General features: G+C 49.3%; 1 long non-coding RNA gene across 2 annotated transcripts; it reads right to left on the reverse strand.

Annotated features, from left to right (window-relative positions):
- Positions 1-2,059: 2,059 nt before the first annotated feature.
- Positions 2,060-21,225, reverse strand: LOC308656542. Of its 2 annotated transcripts, none has more exons than XR_014023745.1 (3): positions 20,998-21,225; positions 15,755-17,521; positions 2,060-3,759 (listed from the first exon to the last, which is right to left on the reverse strand). It is a non-coding gene; the product is annotated as an uncharacterized lncRNA (long non-coding RNA). The 2 variants fall into 2 exon arrangements; XR_014023746.1 differs by lacking the exon at positions 2,060-3,759 and adding an exon at positions 8,411-8,834.
- Between the last annotated feature and the right edge of the window lie 254 nt (positions 21,226-21,479).

Raw genomic sequence — 21,479 nt, forward strand, 5'->3', positions numbered from 1 at the left:
GGGGACAAAGGAGCAGAGACGGAAGGACGTGAGTGATCTCAAACAGATGAGGTAACGACACACAGAAGCCCAGGCTGCAGACCCAGTAGACGTGACACCATCTTTAATTGATGCCTTGAATTAAACGACGCTAAAGCCAAATAAATATTGACCACTTAGCAAAAGAACCATTGATTTTTATGATGGACAGTGATGGGTTTCAGGTTGGGGTCTTGCTGGTTCTAGAACTACCACCGGATTCCACAGAGAGATGCCTGGAGCACTTAGGAGGGACTTTGCAAAGTGGGTATCAATGTTCTTACCGTTTCTTGTTCAGTCTGGACCGGGCTCCCTCGCTCTGGTTGAACCGTGTCTTCCTCCTCTTGTTCAATTTAAGCAGATCTCAGGCTGGGCCCGCCTCTCTCTTTAATATTTACTGTGATAATAACTTTAATATCCACACTGAGAATAGAGGCCCTGAGGCTCTTTCCTCCGTCTTCCTGTTAGGCCACCTCCCCTGCAGGCTGTTCCTGAACCCAAATAAGAGGTTCACCTCAGTCCTGAGCACAAAAGGCATCTCTCCCTTCCTGTGCTGCCTGAAAATCAGAGCAGAAAGACACAGAAGAGGAACACAGAAAGGTCTGTGTCTGGAGAGAGAATAGATCCCCCAATTTTGAGCACCTCGGATGTGCCCAGAGCTGTACCAGGTGCCACACAGACAGCATCTTCACGAATTCTTGCAGAAACCCGAAGAGCACATGTTGCAGAGTTGGACTTGGAGACGGACATGGACTTTCAGGAGTGAACATCGAGAGCCTGCAGACCTTAGGACCTGTGTGTCTCTACCCAAAACTTCCACCTTCCTCCCCTGGAATGTGGACCCCGCAAGGATAAAATTTGATTTTCTCTTCTGCTACACTCCTATGCTGCCTGGCATTGGCACGTGGTGGGCTTTTACTAACCACTTGTGGAATGAATGGACACTACACTCTAGGGGGAAGTTGAACATCATCTTTTGAGAGGGACAAGTCACAGTTTGCCACCCAATCACACAGAGCCACCCAGCAGGATTTCTTCAACCTGGAGCAGGGAAGCAAGGGGCCATCAAATGGCAGTCTTGCTCAGGCCGGGTGTGCACGTGGGCCCTCTGCACTGGGGGTTAAGAATTACAGAATCTGGTATGACCTTGAAACCTCGCACCACACCAGGCCCAGCAGTCATGGATCCAACCAGACCTGGGACGAGGGCCTTTTTCTTGATCTCCACTCTGTTGTCAGAGGCCAAGGTAGGCTGAGGGCAACAGGGAGTCAGATCCGTGACCCTTGAGGACACCTCAGAAGTCAAACTGGGCCACTTGGCTTTGATGAGCTTGCCTTCCAGATATATTGTGATATCCATTGTATGGATGAGGAAACTGAGGCTCAGAGCAGCTACACAACCTGTCCTGGATCTTAGCATCTTTGCCAAATAGTGAAGTGAAAGCTGAACATTTCAATTACCCAGTCGATCTCCCATATCTCAGTACTGGGCATCCCCAGGATCACGGAGTCAGAGCTTGGGATGTAGTCCCCAGCACTTCCCCAGAGGTTTCCAAGCCTTGCACAACACTGCCTAGCATAAGGACAGATGGCAGCACGGTATGGGTGGGGTGGGGATGAGCTAGATGGCTCCCGGCAGTGTAATCAGCAGGCCTCAGGCCAGGCCAGACATTCTCACAGTGGGAGGAGGGGCTGTGGAGTTGAGTGGGGGAGCCCTGGCCTATATGCGCACCCATTTCTGCATCAGTGAGCATTTGCCAAGGCCTGTTCTGCAGCAGGCAGGGCCCTCAGGGACGCCTGAGTTCCGGGTCCATGCCCTCAAGCTTATAGTTGGTAAGAAGGCAACACTGTATCTCTAATCAACCTAACACACCCGACCTTGGAAGTTAAGCAGAGTTAGGCCTTGCTTGGATGGTTAGTCCTGGGACTAGACAATAGGATATTTTATTGTTTCAAAATTCTTTTATTTTTATTTGCACGAGTCTCCAACAAGAAAGACCGTTTTTACAGTCTATTTCTAGCTTAATAAAAATATTTTCAGTTCTACATCTGTAGGTTCAATAGAAAAAAACTCAGGCAGCCCTACGCAGCCCTATCCTCTGACATACACGGGTTTACAATGGTAAGGAACAAACATGCATATTTACAGGAACACTGAAAATATTCTAACCAAGGTATTCTTTCAAACACAAGTATTTACAAGAAGTAGTCTAAGAAATACATCCTGTTTTAACAAACATTCAGAGTCTCCAGGTAACATGGGAACAGCCCGTGAGAGATAACTATTGCTTTTTGACTCTCATAGGCTATAGCTTTCTGTAAATACTGAGAAACTCAACCTCTGAATGTCAAAAGGCCTCATAAGTTGAATTTAATTTAAATGTTATGGTGAGTAGCATGATATCAGACTTCTAATCTTATTGTTTATTAAAACAAAGGGTACTTGCTAACCTAGCACTTCCATCAATTACTTGGGTATTCAAAGAAATCATATCCACCCCCAAGCATTTGTTGGGCACCCACCTTGGGCCCTCTGAGATGCGCCCTGGGTTCTCATGGCCACACTGGCCGCAGTCCTGGTGTGAGAGGAGCTCTGGGTCCAGGGGAGAGAGGGAACCAGAAATAGACACCACTGTGTCATCTCCTGGCTAGAAGTGGGTAACAGCAGTGACTTTGCCCTGGCCTACAGGAGAGGTCAAAGGACCCACAGGAGGGGTGCCTCCTGGGAGCTGGGTCCTAAAGAATGAGCAGGAACATTCCAGGAAAAAAAAAAAAAAAAGGTGGGGGGGGGGGAGACATTCCTGGCCAAGAGATTTGCAGGTACAAAGCCTAGTGCTGTGGCAGATTCAGAATATCTGGAGAAGTTTCTGTGGGTTAGGCTGTGGCTGTCAGAACCCTGGACGATCCAACCCTGTTCTCAACACCAAAGGATGAGTGATCCTGCACAAAAGTAAATCAGACCACAATTCTCCTCTGATCCAAGACACCCAGAGCTATTGCACTGAGGGTAAAATCTAAAGTCAGACCATGGCCTGCAAGACCCTGTGAGATCTGAGCCCCCTCGTCACCTATCACCCTGGATATAGTTGATGGAGATGATAGGGAGACCTTGGGCTCCGCCAACCAGGTCCTCCAGCACCCCAGGGAGGTGGTGTTCAAGACCGAGGCCAGAGGGAATTCAGGACCACCTACAGCCAATGCTCATGCCCCCCAACCAGCCTTGCTCTTGCTGGCCCAGAAACTGATTCCCTATCAATTATCTGACACATCTCTACTCATCCTTCAAAGGCCAGTTTTAGACAGCTTCCTCTAGGAGCCCTCCATGGCCCTCCTCTGCCCCTGCCAGCCCTCACCAGGCTGGGTTTAGAGACAGTCCTCCTGAGAGCGCCCATCAGCCTCTGCTCTACTTGCTTGCCTCTGGAGCATCCCACAGCTGGGGCTGAGGGGCAGCTAGGCCACTGCATGCACCTCTTTGAGCTTTAGTTTCCACATCTGGGGGAGAGAGCGTACACTTTGCAAGTCTGTTGGGAGAGTTATTTGGGATAGTATCTGTAGCTGGTGAGTAGTAGGTATTTAGTAGACATATGATAATGATGAAGAAAAATTTCTGGATCTACTCCTAACAGTGAGCTGTGGTGGAAAACAAACCAACCGCTGGACTCGGGGATCCAAAATCCTGGCTCTGCCGTTATCACTGTGGTTTGAGCTGGCATCGTGTCTCCCTCAGCTTCCAAGTCCTCCTCTGCAAAGTGGAAAAAACATCCTTGGAGGATTATTGTGAGGATTCAATTCATTCAGTCATTTTCCAGATATATAGGAAAGCCCTCGGCTCAGCGCTGGGTTAGGCTTGAGGCGAGGAAGGCCTGCCCCTTGCACTTGGGGGCCGTGGGGAGCATCGAGCTGGCAATCCAGAAGCAGAGTTCACAGAGGCGTGCCCGCTCCCATTCTGCAGGAACTATTGAGCGCCTACTGTGTGCCAGCCTGGGAGAAACACAAGTTAAGATTCCCACACTGATAATGTTAATAAAAATAGCTAATATTCATGGAGCATTTACCGCATGACCTTGAGCTTCGGTTCTTTAAGCTTCCCAAAACACAGGTGCAATTAACAGCCACCTCCTAGGGTGGCAGCCAGGACTCTATGAATTAATGCATGTGATGCTGGGAGCAGAGGTTCTGGCACCTCGTAAGTGGTCAATAGATGGGAGCCCTAATTCTATTTATTAGCTCACTAGGTAGCAGCCTTGTGTTTAGAGCTTTCCATGTTTTATCTCGTTTAATCATTTAATCCGGGGTGACAAGTGCGAAGATACTACACGTGAAATCGCCTATAAACTTAAAAGCTTGGCTCGTGTGAACGCTTGTTAATGCTTCAGAGAGGCCGGCAGAGGACCACAGAACGGGATGGAGTGGTCAGTCCAGGGCAAGATCAACCGGAGAAGCTTCTGGAAGGTGAGCCGGGGGTGGAGCAGGGAGTGGGCAAGTGGAGCCAGCGCAAGGTGACGGGGAGCAGCCTCTCTCCTGCAAACCGGGCCATTTCTGCGGCTGCAGAAGGCCCGGCTCAAACAGGGCAATTTAAAAACATGTAAAAGGCATAAAGCAAGAGCAGCTGTGCACAGCTGCCGCCGAACGCTCCACCGCCGCCTCGCTGTGGACTCTAAATGACAATAAACCTTCCACCCCTTATAAATTAAGCAGACTTTCAAAAAAACCATATCTCCTCCTGCAACTTTTTATGGCTGTTTGGCAACTTTAATCATTTTGCAAAATGCAATTCCTGGCCATAAATTCTCTCCCAAGTACAGATTTAGGGAGATCTAGAGGACTGCGGCGGGTTGATAGGTAAGTTTTAATCTGACAAGGCCAAAAAGTCTATTAGATTTATAGGGAGGCAGCAGATACCCTGTAATTACACCAGGCTCGACCTCCGGGGAATCTCGAATGCAAGGAGGTGAGGGGGGAGAGCGGGAAGGAAGCAGCAGGGCAGCGACAAGGGCAGGTGGGAACCCCTGCTCGGTCAGCCCTGGCCTCAGCCTTTCCGTCCCAGGCATTGGTGTCTTCCTGCGAGGGCTCACAGGCTGTGGGTTCCAGGCCGCTGGTGCCTTTGATAGATGCACGCGCACACACTGGCACACATGCCCCGTCAGGAGAAGCTGAGCTCAGGGGAAGGAGGTCACAATCCCTGAGCAGGGCAGAGAAGAAACCAGAAGCCCCTGGGCTTCATTCAATCACACATTCAATAGACATTTATTCCACACTTGTGCTTAATGTCACACACTTCATGAGGCCTTGGAACGGGGCCATGGACGTATGCAGGTTGTGCCCTGAACAAGGTACCTGGCCAAGAGGGCACTGGACATATGCCCCAGCTCAGGTTGCTGCAGCTCTGAGAAAGAAGACCTGTTCCTTCCGGGACCGCCCAGGGACAGGCCTCTGACGGCCTCGCACGAAGGTGCTGAACCTCGGCAGCCCTAGCTCTGGATCACGGTGCTCGGCCAAACAGGAACCCCGGGAGCAAACGGGCAGCCTGCAGGTCATCTCAGAGTGTTAAATTTGTGAATTCAAAATAAGCTTTTCCTTTCCAAGTGCTACCACTCTTATTATCTCACACTCAATTTTACACTGGTTCCTGGCCCCTAATGTGAGTTTGAGACCCCAGGAAGAGCGCCAACAGTGGTGATAGGACTTGCAAAGGATGTCATGGGACACTGAACATGGCAGCCAACACAGACCCCCATGGGAAGAAGTATGGCAGGTGGCAGAGTGACTCCCGAAGATGCCCACGTCCTAGTCCAGGAGGCCAAGAGTCTGTTGTGTTATGTGGCACATGGGAATTAAGGTTGCAGGTGGAATTAAGTCACCAATAGATAAGCTGGGTTTAAGACAGGGAAACTATCGTGGATTCCCTGGGCAGGCCCCACATAATCACATAGAATCGATTCTCTCAACGCAGACTCGGGAGGCAGTGGAAGAGCTGGAGTCAACCTGGTGCAATCTGAGACAGACTTGAGCAGCACAGCTGGCCTTGAAGACGGAGGAGCCACAAGCCAAGGGATGTGGCAGTTCCCAGGAGCTGGCAAGATGAGGGAAAGGGTCCCGCCTTTGACCTTCTAGAAGGAAGCAAGGCCGTGCCAGTACCTTGATTCTAGCGCAGGGAGATCTATCTCCGACTTCTGGCCCTCGGGACTGCAAGATGATAAATTCATGTTGTTTGAAGCCATTAAGTGTGGTGATTTGTTATAGCAGCAGCGGGGAACAAGTGACCTTTAAGTCGAGGCCTCAGAGATCAATAGGTTTGGGCCAGCAGTGTTTCAGGTGAGGGAACAACACACACAAATGTCATGCCTCCGTGTCCCTCATTTTGCCTTCAGAATCTCTGGGGCTCCAGTTTGGTGATCCTGGGGATGAGTGTGGGACTTCACATGGGTACAGGGTGCAGGCAGGTGCTGCCAAAGGAGACCGAATCATCAATGAGTTATTTGGGGGTGCTGGTTATTAGGCCTATGCCCAGAACCTATCCTTGGATCTTATGAGGTTCATCTCCACAGCAGCCCTGGGCCCTGGATCACGTGGTGGCTGGGGCTGGGCCCTGGAGTCAGAGTACCTGGCTCCAGTCCAAACTCTACCTGCCACTAGCTGTCCCTTAACCTCTTGTGCTACCATTTCTTCATCAGTGCAGTGGTGACTTTGCAGCACATCCTGGGGTTGTTCTGCAGTTAAATGAGATAGCTCAGGAAAAGCACAGGGACAGTGTCTGCCACTGAGAATTCCTGGCTGTCATTGTCAGGTCTGGTGGACAGATGAGGTAAGTCCCACACACCCAGCCTCCTGGTGCTCATGCCCTTGTGCTATCCCCTCCCGTGAGTAGGACCAGGACCCATCACTCACAAGGTTAATGGCTATCATTCCCATTATTTTTCTTCACTCTACAGAACTACATCCTACAAGCTGGAGGGAGAGACTCTCCTTACTATGGATGACACCTGGAGTTGAAGTTCACCTCCAGCAGACAAGCACCAAGACCAGGCTTCAGTCCTACCACGGTATGGACTTGAATTCTGTAGCCATTTCATCTGGGTGAGCGTGGAAGCCAACTGCTCCCAGTCGATCCTTCAGATGAGAACACATTCTGGCTGACACCCAGTTCTGTGAAAGACCCTCAGAGGAAAACCCAACTAAGCCATGCCCGCACCACAGCTGTGAAAAATGTGCATCATTTAAAGCCACTAAGTGTGTGCGAATTTGTTAGAATTTATACAGAAATAGATGATGTATACATCAGTAAAGTACCATGATTTTTTCCCCATTTTACAAATGTGAAGCTGAAGGTTGGAAAAGGTATGTTTCCTGCCCAAAGTCACACAGCTGGCTAGAACCACAGCTAGAACCCAAGCCCAGGACTGCCTTCCTCCAGAACCCTTGCTTTTTGTGACCACAGCAACGTGCCTCTCTTCCCCCAGGTAGCCAGGCCATCTGTCACCAGCCCTTCAGGTTCTATCATCTCCTTCTTGACTTTCTGCTTCTCCCTTGAACTCTCCATTCTCCTCCAGCCTCTCAGCGATCTCAACTTCCTTTCTCCCCTCCCCTCCCCCTCCCTCTCTCCCTTCCCCCCACAGGTCCAGCAGACTCTTAGGAGAAACAAAGTGGGGATCCCACCTGTCCTAGACGCCCCTGCAGCTCTCCCCTGGCTCCACATAGAGCCTGGGTTCTTATCTAAGGGGCCGGAGCCAGGAGACCCTCAGGCAGGTCTCCAAGGCCCAGGCCAGCCCACCGCACATACCCCATACTGTGCCAGCTGCTCAGCAGGCAGCACAGGTAAGACATTCCAGTCCTGGCCACAGTGGCCCATCTGTAGGCCTCAGCTCCACCTCCCTTCCCATGAAAGAAAGAGGGGCTTCTTTAAAGATGGAACCCAATAAAATATAGATAAGCATTAGTCAAATGAAATTAATGCTTCCAATATTGTCTCAGCCTTGCTCATATGCATCAAGCCTTTATGAAGTTGCCGTTTATCACGTGGGGATATTGCAGTTATATATTAGCTGACTGTCTGGTGGCCACTCCAATGGCTCTCTCCGGACCCTGGGTCGCCCTTCACAGGCAAAGTCAGTCTTGCTGACATCCATCTCCTTCCTCTGCCAATGCATCCCCAGATGCTGATAAAAGGCCTTGCCCCCAACAACATATGAATATTTAAATGACAGTTAATTATTCAGCATATAATGATATTATTAGCATCCACTTTATTGCTGGCTGTGGGCCCAGCCAAGTCTTGCCCCACACCCAGGGGTGCCGAGGAAATGCTGAAAACCAGGCAAGCCCCACATCTGCTGTGTCTGCAGGGACCCATTGTTATGAGGTCAGGTCACTGAATGATCTCAGGATGCCCCACATGTTGTGTCTGGCTGGAGGAGACCCACCCAGCACAGGCGGCTCACAGAGGGCTCACAGCCTCCGGGGAACCCACACACAGATCCCCTGCTGAGCTCTTGGTGGGAGCACCATTGGATTCACAAAACGACCTTCTGAAGTTGGGACCATTATTATCCCCCTTTTCTCAGAAATGAGAAAACTGAAGTTCAGAGGTGAAGGGACATGCACAAGGTGACACAGTACCTGAAGGAGCTAGGATTCCAGCCCGGGCAGCCTGACTCCAGAGCTCTTGCTGTAGCAGCCATGAGTACAGCGTGTGTCCCCGTCAGCAGGAAGAAGCGCTGATACAGGGAGGCACGGAAGAGGCTCTGAGGCCCAGAAGTGAGGCCGAATTGTGTGGAGGTCAAGTAGGGAGGGCTGCCCAAGGTGCCACTGGAGCTGCACCTTGAAGAATTAACAGACACAGGGTGGGAGGGATGGGGGGACAGTGCACACAAAGGCATGGGGTCAGGGGGACACGGGCTTTGAAAATGTTGAGATCCTGGAGTGACTTCAACATGACATCTGTGGGAGTCACAATGGGAAGGTGGTTTGGGAACAGATGGGGATGGCGTGGAAATCAGGCTGAATTAGAATTGGGATTTATTTCGGGGTCATGAGGGCGTCCTGGAAGATGATGGTAGACTACAGAAATGAAGACAGACTTCCTTCCACCCCAGCCTCCCCATTACATCTGAGTTGGCCATGCCACTTGCCTTGATGACTGGGACATTAGCAAATGTAACACAGGCGGGATTTGAAAAGCGCTCATGTATGGGCCTCAGACCCTGGCTCTTCTTGGAGCACCCTGCAGCCCACACCTGGGTTACCTTGAGGGCCCCACCCTACAGCATCCTGTGCCATGTCCGTTCTCTCTCTGCCCACCTCCACCTCCATCATCTCGCACCCCTCCCCTTAGCTATCCCATCCAGCTCCTTCTTCACTCCAAGAAAGAGTAACAAAAATAATGGAGCTGGTGGCACATGCCTATAATCCCAGTGGCTTGGGAGGCTAAGATAGGAGGATCAAGTTCAAAGCCAGCCTCAACAAAAGCAAGGTGCTAAGCAACTCAGTGAGACCCTGTCTCTAAATAAAATACAAAATAGGGCTGGGGATGTGGCTCAGTGGTCGAGTGCCCCCGAGTTTAATCCCTAGAATAATAATAATAATAACAATAAGCCAAAGGAGTGGAAACTGGGCCCAGAACTCCCGGCATGGAGTCCAGACTCTCACCTATGTTCCCCTCCCAGCTCTGCCTCCAACTGCCTGTGTGAGCAGAAGACAGCCTCCACCCTTCTTTGGGCCTTAGTTCCTCCAAATGCCTTCACTGAACTGTAGGTTTGTGCCCTATCCTTTGGATCCCCAGGATTAGGAGGCCTCCTCCAGCTCATGCTACACCTGCCCCACCTGTGCTTGAATTCTTGAGAGAAATACAAGACATGCCCATCACCCAGCCTACTTGGCCCTGGTGATGTCATGGGGAGACAGCCATTGACAGCCTCTTCTCCAAAAGCCCATCCCAGTGTCCAGCCCCTCACAGTCAGCACTCAGGGCCTCCTGAGGATGATTGAATCTGGGCACCAGACTAATTCATCAAGCAATGAGAAAAACCCTGGAGAAAGGATCCAGGGAGGGAGCAGAGTGGTTGGCAGAAAGGACCCAGGAACTGACTGAGAAGATCTGAGCATGAAGCTGGCTTGGCCTCTCGACTGACTTTGGGACCTCAAGCAAGTCACTTAACTTTCCAGAACACCCCCTGTGTAAAGTGGGCATCACAGCATGGATGGCAAGCACCTCTCATGTTGCTGGCTCCCCAGCAGTTACTTAAGAAATGTTCCATTCACAATAGAATTTTTTGTCTGGTGAAAAAAAAAAAGAAATATTCCTTTCTTTCCCCACCCCTGCCCTCTCAGAGCCTCAGCTCTTCCTCTATCCAATACGTATGACCACTTCCCATCCTCAAAATTTTGAGTACAGATAAGAAACTGTGCAAAGAACTGGCATGTAGTAGATGATCATTAAGCCTCATTTCATGTTTTCAAATTGAATGTCAAGAAAAAGTTCAAAGTAATTAGGATACATTCCTGATGCATGGCAAATAGAAATACACAACACCTAGGACCTGTTCTTGTGAACAGTGTCTAATCTGAATCCAGTTAAGCATCTAAGACTAAATTCCAATTTACACACACACACACACACACACACACACACACACACATATACACACACACAAACAAAATGGGTTTGGAGAAACAAGTTAAATGACATCAACAGGAAACAATCAGATAAATTGAGTGTGCAGAAACTTCTACAAGAAAACTGACCTAGACATGAAACCACCATATGACACAGGTATACCACTCCTTGGTATTTATCCTGAAGAATTAGTTACTTTACCACAGTGATACATGCATATGTATCATGTGTTCATAGCAGCACAATCCACAGTAGCTAAACTATGGAACCAACCTAGATGTCCATCAACGGATAAATGGATAAAGGAATTGTGTATATATACAGGGTAGAGTTTTATTCAGCCACAAAGAAAAATGAAACTATGTCATTCACAGGAAAATGGATGGAACTAGAAACTATAATGTTAAGTGAAATATGCCAAACTCAGAAGGTCAAGGGTCATATGTTTTCTCTCATATATGAAAGATAGTAAGGAAAAAAGAAAAGAAAGTGGGGGCAGATCTCCTAAAAATCAAAGGGAGATCAATAGAGGAAAGGGACCAAGGAGTGGGAGGTGTAGAGGAGGGGAAGTGCTAGGGAGTGATATTGGCCGAATTATATTGCTGTATTGTGTGCCTGTACAATGATGTAATGACAAATCCCATTATTATGCACAATTATAATGCACCAATTTTTTTAAAAAGTAGTGAAAAAGAAAGCCAGCCTAGAATCTTCACAACATTCATGCGAGAAGAAAAAAAACAAGAGCTAAGGGCCATTCTGGATTTTAAAAGATCAAATGCAAAACATAAAAACATATACCTTGGTTGGATTCTAGTACAAATTTTATATTGGGAAACATTGTAGAATAATTGGGAAATACAACTGTGAGCTGCATATTAAACCATGTTATAGAACTATAGTTAATTTTCTCCCGTGCTTTAATGGCATTGTGGATATGAAGAAGAATGTCCCCATTCTTAAGGAGAAGCAGGAGACCTGTTTAGGGATGAAAATCATGATGTCTACAACTCATCTGCAGATACCATACAGAACAGAGAAAAATGAAGCAAACATGGCAAAATGTTTAAAATTACGGAACCTAGATACTGGGCTTAAGCATCAAAACAGGACTATTCTTTTGACTTAACTTTAAGTTTAAAAACTTCCAAAATTAAAAATTGAGGGTCAGGGGGAGAAAACCCAGGAGCCAGAGTGGCGGAAGCAAACTCGACCAGCTGCAGAGCCCCTGCCCAGCCAATGCAGCTGGCCATCCAAAGACAAGGGCTGAGTCACCATTGGAAGTGGTCCTTCCTGCCTTGGCTCCAAGCTGGAGAGGGCAGGGGGTTGGGACCCAGCTGCAGCCCCATCTCCCCCCACAGCCCTCTTGGAAAGGTCAGCTCCCCAGACATCAAGGAGGGCCCTGTCCCTGGGGGAGGATAGAGCAAGAAGTGCTCTCTGTGAAGCTCCCTGCTCCCTGGCTGGGAGGTGACCATATGGGCACTAGCCCTTTAGGACAAAAACACTCTTGTTTTTGCCTGTCTGAGCATTAGGTCCCCGGTGCAAGAGTCGCCTTTTGGTTCCATTTCCAAATGCTCCCGTGGCAACTCCTCCCCACCTCCCTGTGTCTGCTGGAGGATGGGAGGACAGCTGCATGGGTCAGGGCTGTGTTTGCAGCTCAGATCATAGAGATCGCCAGCACAGTAGAGTCAAGAACTTGAAGACACGGTAAGGAGGAGACCTCTACAAGACAGAGCTGGAGAATGGCTCAGACCAAGTGGAGGCAGCAGGGAGGAAGGACCTGGATAAACTTTTCAGGGACGAAGATCCCTGGTGGCTTTAACCCACCCAAGAGACTCTGGGGGCCCCCTACACAGCTTGGATCCCCAAGGCGTTGGTCAAATCTCAGAATTCATGGGAGGGGATCCTGAAACTCATTGAATCTAGGGGTAGGTCTTAGTACCCTACTGGATCTCAGTGAGGACACATAAAGAGATTGACCAGTGCAGCTGAGAACCATGGCAGCTAAGGCTGGCCAAGCCTTGCCACGCTCCAAGCACTGTGCTGAGCATGGTCTCTGCACCACCCCTGCTCGGTGGTACTAGTCACTCTGGGCTTACTCTTGAGTTTTCACTACAGGATGGGAACCCCACTTACTCCCGTAGCTGGGTATGTGTGGGCAAAGAAGAAATGGCGTCCAGTTCATGAAATACAGTGAACCCAGACCTGTACCCAAGCAGATGATCATTTCCTGTCCACAAAGAGGACATTTTTCCTCTGTAAATCTCTCTAGCTCCAACCCAGCACATTAATGGGCCATTAAAAACCCAAGTGTAGGGCTGGGAATGTGACTCAGGCGGTAGCGCGCTCGCCTGGCGTGCGTGTGTCCCGGGTTCGATCCTCAGCACCACATACCAACAAAGATGTTGTGTCTGCCGAGAACTAAAAAATAAATATTGAAAATTCTCTCTCTCTCTCTCTCTCTCTCCTCTCTCACTCTCTCTTTTAAAAAATAAAAATAAAGATAAAAAAAATAAAAACCCAAGTGTAGGCCATAAAAAATCTTACTGGACATGTTTCCCATGGTATATTCCACAAAAGGGGGGTTCTAAGGATAAATGAGCTTAGGAAACTATGGACTATGGTCCCCTCATGGAGGTTCATGAGGACATTATCACCTTAAGGACCCTGAAGGTTCTGGGGTGAAAGAGCTCTGTGGTTCTGTGTACCTGATGCTTCTCAAAACCACTTCCCTCCTGACCCTCCGTCTCAGCCACACTGCTGGGGTTCTCCTAGGGAGTCTTCATTTAGCTTGTGGAACAAATCGATCTTTTGCAGCACCCTGCTCACCTAAATTCTTCCTTACTACATGGACCAAGCTCAAATTCCATTCAATCCAGGCACGAAGTTGCCCCAAATCCCCAGAAAAGGCAGGCATGGGGCAAGGAGCCCTTCTGTGACGGGATAAGGGAAGGAGAGAAAGGCAGGGTGACTTGGGACGATGAGTTGGCCGTTCTGAGGAATGATGCAGTCATGAGACTAGTGGTTCTAGGGACGGCTCAAGGATCCCTCTTTTTACAATTAGACCCCAACTCAATTGGAACAACGAAAATTCTAGCATGAGTCAGCGTCTAACCAGGAAAACATCAACCACATTTCAAATGCATAACAGAATGAACTTAATGCAGGGAACTGGTTACATAGGTGAGAGCTAGGATGAAATCCAACCAGGTGAACAGGAAGCAAGAAGCCATTGCCATCTCTAGCCTAGAGAGACAAAAGCCCATGGGTCTGGGCCCTCAACAGAGGAACTACAGAACATAGGGGAGCTAGAGCCATGAAGGGGATCTGCCTCTGCAGGAGAAGCCATCAAGGAGGGAGAGAAGACGAAGAGCCTGGAGTCTCTCCTCCTCCATCATCCAGGCTCTGGCCAATGCCTCTCATTGGCCAAATCCATCCCAAATACCACTGACCAAGGAGCCTGGAAATGCAGCCTGGGGGTCAGCTCCCCACACGCAGAACAGGGGAGACTGCAAAAGGGATCCGGGTGTACACAGCCCCAGGAGAGCACACCCCGTGGTCATGATGTTGCGTGAACTCTTGAGCCTCATGCCTTCCTCCAAAGGCTCCCACAGGAAGGGAGAGGGAGGAGGTGCAGGGGTCCTCCATCCCCAGCCTGAGTGTCCCCAGTGCAGGCAAGTGACTCCACTGAACACAGGCAGAGATGCAGAAGACAGACTCATGTGGGTGTCTGACAGCAGCCTCGCCACATCCCATCTGCTGTCCAGAGCTTTGACCTTGGGTTGGGTTCAAAATCCACCAAGACCCAGGCAAAGGACACCTGAAAATGTACACACTTGACCCCTGAATTGTGACGACTCCGCATTATCATAAGGTCGTGATAAATTCCATAGGTATGACACATACAATCTCACATGTCCTTCAAAATAATCAATGAGTGCTGAACAGGACCAAGGTGCGAGTCAGATTCCCCAGGGAACTCTGTAGGGTGGAGATTTGGGGGAAGAGAGTTTATAAGGGACTCAACGCCTCTCGGGGCTGAAGGAAGCAGAGCTGGGTAGAGGGAGAGTTTGAACCGTGAGGCAGCCTTAGCAGGGGCCTCAGGGGACCCTTAGGTCTCTGGGACTTGGATAGGACTTTGGAGAAGGCTTGGATTGGGGACAGGGAGCAGGCCTTTGTCCCCTTGCACAGCCAGTCCTTGAGTGTGGACTGACCCCAGGGAGGAGGCATAACCTGGAGCTGGACAGGTGTCTTCAGGCAAGAACTGTTCCCAGAAAGGAACTCAGCTGGGAGCAGCCCACACTGCAGAAGCTGGGGAGTGAGCCCTGCACCCTGAAAAAGGCTCTGGATCACACCAAAGCATCCATTTCCACTACACAGAACCCAGAGGTTTCCAGGGATAGGGCCCTGAGCGTGGTGGAGGGTTTGGAGTTCTAATTTTGCCCTATTGTTTTTCTTTATTTTTACATCCCATATAAGTTGAAAGGAGAAGGGGACACTATATGATGGCCAGTCATGGGGTCTGAGGCCCAGCATCTGAACCAAGGATTTCCCATCCACAGTCGTGATACCTGGCAGTTCATCATTACATGAAGAAACAAAAAATACACAGATTTATAAGCCATTTATGTATGCTGGAAGGGTTCTATCCCCAAAGGGTGAGGGTTTTGGAGCTGCTATACAGAAAACCTTGGGTTTTTTGTTGTTGTTGTTTTATTTTATTTTGTTATTTTTCATTGTTTGTTTGTTTTGAGTATTGAGGATTGAACCCAGGAGCACTTAACCACTGAGCCACATCCCCAACCCTTTTTTGTGTTTTCTTTAGAGACAGGGTCTCACTAAGTAGTTTAGGGCCTCACTAAGTTGCTAAGGCTGGCTTTGAATTCTCCTCCGCCTCCCAAGCTGCTGAGATTACAGGCATGTGCCAACGCACCTAGCAGAAACCCTTCTTTTAAATAAAATAGTCATCAATCAGCATAACTCCCAGTGTGTTTATGTCCACAGCATCCAGGAAATTGCTGTCCTTTCTTTGCCTTTGGAAGTGAGGGGACAGGTATGCAGCCGAAAGCCAGAGCAATGTTTTGACAGAAATTAGCATAATGAGGAAGTCAAAACTTGCTACTTACCAGCTCTGGTAGGTCAAGACGGTCCTGCCAGCCTCCCCTCTTAACTTGTAGCAAAATTGGTCACACTCGACCCAGCAAAAGGGCAGTGAATGAAGACTTTGAACCACAGCTTTTAGAATACGCAGCTCCTTCCAGAAGGATACTTTTCAGGCCAATAGACTACACTGGGAAATGACATTGTCCTATGAAAACCTAGATTAATTATGATGCTCCAATCCATCCTCCACCCCACCCTCATAGCCTGACAGGCCAGTCACAATCTAGCCATGGGGAAGGAATTTGTGTGTAGTCTAGATTCCCAAGTAGACAGTTGAGCAGGCTGCCAGCAGCACAGAAGAGGGAGATCACCTCATCAGAAATACAGCCGGTGTCGGTGTTGCATCTGAAGTTTGTACTTTTCAAACCAAGCCTGGGAATCCGTGGCTGTTAGCCTTAGAAGACACGACCCTCCTGGTGCCAAGGTGTGGAATTTGATCACCATGGGACCCAAAAAGGAGACTCAACCGAAGAAAAGGGTCTACATTCAGCTATCTGTATCCTGAGCACCTGCTGTATGCTGAATATTCAAAATACAACATAGAGTAAAGGGATACGGCCCTACCCTCCTGCAGCTTACCGGCCTGTGTAACAGACACTGTAAAAATCAATATCAGGGGCTGGGGCTGTAGCTCTGTGGCCGAGCACTTGCCTAGCAGGTGTGAGGTGCTGGGTTCGATCCTTAGCACCACATAAAAATGAAACAAATAAAGGCATGCTATCCATCTACAACTACAAAAAATTATTTTAAAAAATCAATATCACAGACAGAGGTAGAAGGACAGCTCTCCTAAGTGCTATGAAGAAAAAAGACCAGAAGTGACTTCAAGAGCTTATAACAGCAAACCTGACTCAGTCTGGGGACTCAGACATAGTCCCATCAGTTAGGGCTTCATCCCCCCTGAGAACAAAGCCTAGAAGCTAACACCAGGTCCGACTGGGCAGCACTGGGATAGTTTTATATACCTGCCTATAACCATGTCTTTTCCCATATGTGTTACACATGGGTGTGTAGGTGTGTAGGTGTGTGTGTGTGTGTGTGTGTGTGTGTGTGTGTGTGTGTGATAAATACATGTCTCTCTATAGATCTCTGCATGCAGGCTTGAGTTAACCTTGGAGTAAACTGTATGTCGTTCTCACTCCAGAGCAGGTCCGGCAGGTCCCCGTCAATCCTCTGTGGTCCTATACCTAGGCAGCCTCTTCACATACTGTCTGTGATTCCTGGTGCCCAGAAGGAGCAGAGCAGGCAAGACCCCTGACCCAGAGCAAAGCTGGAGCCGGGGAGAAGCCTGTCCCAACGTGCCCTGGGCTGCGCCTATTTGGGAGTGTGTGGATTTGGCCGGGGTATGTCAGCAGTTCGGTGATGGAGGCCGTGAGGGCACGTGGGTCTCCAAGGGCCTCCCCGTGCATGTGTGCATGTGCACACGGTGTCAGCCCCCCAAGCACGGGCACATGTGTTTACGTGTGGACGCTCCGTGTTCTGCGAGGAGGCAGGTGGAGGGAGGACCTCATTTTCCTGGGTTGGCAGTTTTGTGGCTGGATGCCTCTGGGAGTGGGGCGCTTGCTGCTCGTCCTGGTGTTCCTTACAGCCGTTTTGCCTGCAGCGGTCACAGAGTTGAAAAATCTGGGTCCATGTGACTGCTCCGAGACTCTGCGAAGCAAACGGGGAGGACTCGTGGCCATTTTGCAATTCCTGCTCATTAGACATGTCTGGGGCCTTGTGAGTGAGCTCTGAGGATAAATAAGTATAAATATTATATTTGCCTCCAGGTTATCTTTAAAAATGTATTTTCCCTCTCCCTCTACCTCCCCCCCAAACCCCCCTACAGCTGTCACTGCCTACTGAACGCTCCTGGGTATCAGAAGCGCCATCCAGAGAGTCTAGGGCCCTTAGCAAGTTTATTTTCTCTCCCTGGGCTGGCCCCATGGTCCAGTCCCTGGGTGGCCAGAGGCAGCCTGGCACCCTATGAACTTCTTGGTGCCCCCAGAGCGGGGCCAGGGAGAACAGGTGTGACCATCCCCCGATGCTGGGAATCTAAACCCCCAAGTGACACAACTCAGAGCTGATGAGGGGCTTTGTGTTTACAGGGTGGGCATAGCCAGAACCACAAAGCAGCTAGGGTCAGAGCCAAGGGTAGCTGCATCCTCAGCTGTCATGACGTCACTGTGTAGAAGGGACAGAGCTTTCTTATGGGCAGAGCTGGCCCATCAAGCTTTGGACAGTCATGAGCTCCAGTACCTCCTCTGCTGCAGGACAACTTCCATGAGTCCCTGGCCCCTGCTGCCCTGCTAGGGGGATCCCACAAAGAAGCCACTGTATCTGCCCTTGGTGGCCTTTCAAGGGTCCAGAGAAAAACAGGATTCACTGCCCAATCTTCTCCAGGCTGAGCTGCCTCAGTCCTGCCTCATGGGACAATATTTCCAGTCCCCTCACTGGCCCCAACCTCCAACCACTGTGCTCTGTCATCTAAAATGTGTGACACAGCGAGAACCACTCAGTGTCCAACCAGACTAGCAGAGCACGTGCTGCCCCAGCCATTGTGGGAGACACTGTGTTGCCTCCCTCTGGTCTGTCCAGGTCTCAGAGACCTTAGATTCTCTGTGGGGAGGAGATTGCACAACCACCTGAAAAATGTCAAATTGCATAGCATGAACACCAACCATGTGTTTAAATCATAGTAAAGACAGAGTCATTCTCATTTTGCAAATGAGGAAACTGAGGCCCAGAGTGGTTGAATAACCATCCTAAGTTCACACAGCTGGGAAGAAGGAAAGAGAGACTTTGAATCTGGGTCTTTCTTACCCACAGTATGCTCTAATCCCAGCTCTCTACACCAACTCTGTACGAAATGAAATCTTCGTCGAGAACACAACCCAGCTGCTTATATGGACCCTTGTCAGTAACACAAGGGGTGTGGGAGCTTTGAAATCTCCATATGGAGACCAGGACTCCTCTGGCATCCTGTGAAGAGTGGAGGCATCGGTTCTCATTGGAACATGACTGGTCTATACCCATTATCAGCACCCAAGGTCATGACTTATGACTTGCTGGGCTCCCTGTGCTGTGACCAGAGGCCATGGGCCATCCCAAGCTTGAAAAACAGAATTTGCATAGTAAGAGGAGAAGAAACTCATTAAGGACATGACAATTGCTAGAAATCTCTCAGCCCCACCCGTCCCCTCATAGCACATGGGGAAAACCAGACCTAGAAAAGGGAAGAGGCCGCTCGAGTTTCAATGCCACACTGGTACCCAGAGTGGCAGTGGATGGATTCCATCCCGTGTTCCAACAGGAATGAGGTCATCCATCCTCTTTGCCTCTTAAAACCACATGTGGCAGAAACTACTGGCTGCCTATACAATAGCTCTGCCCACACCTTCCTCCTCGCTAACAGGATACAGAATTTGCTGAGAAATCAAACAGTAATGAGTCCAGCTCCTGGGATGTGTCCTGACTGGTCTAACCAGTCCTGATAATCCAATCCCCCTTTGCCAGTGGGTGACCTAGCCCAGTACCGCGCCATAACGCGGAAAGGTCTGCAGAAGCTTAAGGGGAGAGACGGAAGGAGCATCTGATCCTTCTCGTGCAGTCTTAGACATGGGGGCTTGATTGGTCTAGACTGTCAGGTGTCAACCCCCAGTCCTATCACCTGTAAGCAGCTGTGAGATCACCTGCTGCAGCCATCTTGCCAGGGTGAGAGGAGACATCGCCCACATTCTGAGGGTAGCAGAGTGAAAAGCTGGGAAGAAACCTGATGAGATTTTTTTTTGAGCCACCAGCTACAGGTGGGGATCTGCCCCCAGCTTCACGTTCTCTCTTAAATGAGGTAATAAATAGACACATCATTTAAACTTCTTTTAGTTGAAGATTCTACTGCTTGACACTGAAACGTCTGTCATATTTAATTTCCATCCCCTCCACACGTCAATGTCCTCATCTGTAAAATGTGGATAATGAAAGCCTTGTTCTAAGGTGAAGGGAGATGGGTGCATGTAAACACTTACGGTTAGAGGTTATTATTATTGTGCTAGCTTATGTCTAATTCCCTCCCTGGAGCACTGTCCTTTCCCCTGGAGAGAGTGGCCTGTGGCTCCTGGACCAAAGGAATAGTGCAGAAGTGACATGATGCTATTTCCAGGTCTAGTCCTCCAGCAGACTGGCGATTCTGCATCCCTTCTCTTTACTCTCAGGACATTTCCACTTAGAACCCAGCCACCGTGCAGTAAGAACCTCAAGCCACATGGAGGGGCCACCTGTAGGCACTCTGGAAACAGCCCCAGCAGAGCTCCGTGCCAATAGCCAGTGCCAATAGCCAGCCACCATCAATTGCTAATCAGTGTCAATCGCTAGTCAATGCACAAACCGTCTTGGACATCCAGCCCAGCTGAGCTCTCAGATGACACCGACCCCAGACATACTCTGATTAAACAGCATGACAGACTCCAAGTGAGAATCACCTAGCCAAGTCCAAGTCAACCCATGAGAGATAAATTGTTGTTTTAAGCCACTAAAACTGCTCTGTAACATACAAATAAATAACCAAAATAACATCATTGTCAACATCATTATATGCCTGCTTCTCTGTGGCCACCCATAACTCTGACTTCATGTGAATGAAGTTTGTCCCAAGAGTAAATGGACCCCCAGCTTGGGCCCCAACTCTACATGACCATGCCATTCTAGTGCCCAGTACCATCTTGATTTAGTCCCTGTTCTCAGTTCCAAACTCCTAGGAGAAATATCTGATTGGTCAGACTGGATTAGGTGCTCACCCCTGAATGAGCCATTTGTTACCAGGAATGAAGGTCGCATGCTCCCTTGTAAATTTTGGGGACGGGGAAGGAGGGCATTCCCTAAGAAAGGACTGCAGATAGGGAGAAAACTCAGGTTACTTCTCTGTTGGCCTTTTTCTCATGCACCACCTGATGGCAAGATAGCTGCAGCAGCTCCAACTACCACATCTTCTCAGATTCAAATGTAATAAAAGATAGCCAGACTCCCTTTACCCTCCAAAAGTCCTGAAATTCATCCTCAACCTATTTACGGCCCAGGGCAAGAGATGCCTTGATTAGGCAAACCTAGACCATAAACTTCACTTGTGAAATTTAGAGCTGTTTTTAGAAGTGTGAATGTGTGTGTGTGTGTTGTTGTGTTGAGGGTCAAGGGTTGTTATTGGGGGGTAAATATAAATCTCTACCACACTCACCAAATAGAATGGGGATTCCCAGAAACTTCAAGGGCAAGAGAGAATGCTCTGGGCAGTTGGGCCTGTCTTCTGGTCACTGGGAGGCACAGCCCTTGGTAATAAGAGTTGACCATTGCATTAACCTCTCCGTCTTCAGCAAGCTCCACCAGTCTCTCTGAGTCTTCAGGCAAAACAGTTCTGGCTTCCTCTGCCCTTCCTCATGATCCTGTGTCACACAGGATCAGGGTGGCCAGGCCAATGTCCCCCCCTGCAAGAGGTAGCTGCCAGCTTGGCTGCCTCCTCAGTGGTGACACGTCCTCAGTGCTAATTATAGCACCAATAATAACATCTCTAGAAATCCACCCTGTCCTGCCCGGGGCCACTCGGGATGAGGCGAGGGCAGGTCCCTATTTTCCCAGGCTTACTTAACCTTTCTACTTCTGGGTACTTCTCTTTCCTTCGAGGTCCCATTTCTAATCACATTGCCACCTAGAACGAGTGTA

The sequence above is a fragment of the Spermophilus citellus genome, assembly GCF_964194105.1.
Source record: "Spermophilus citellus genome assembly, chromosome: 9".
Lineage (NCBI taxonomy): Eukaryota > Metazoa > Chordata > Mammalia > Rodentia > Sciuridae > Spermophilus > Spermophilus citellus.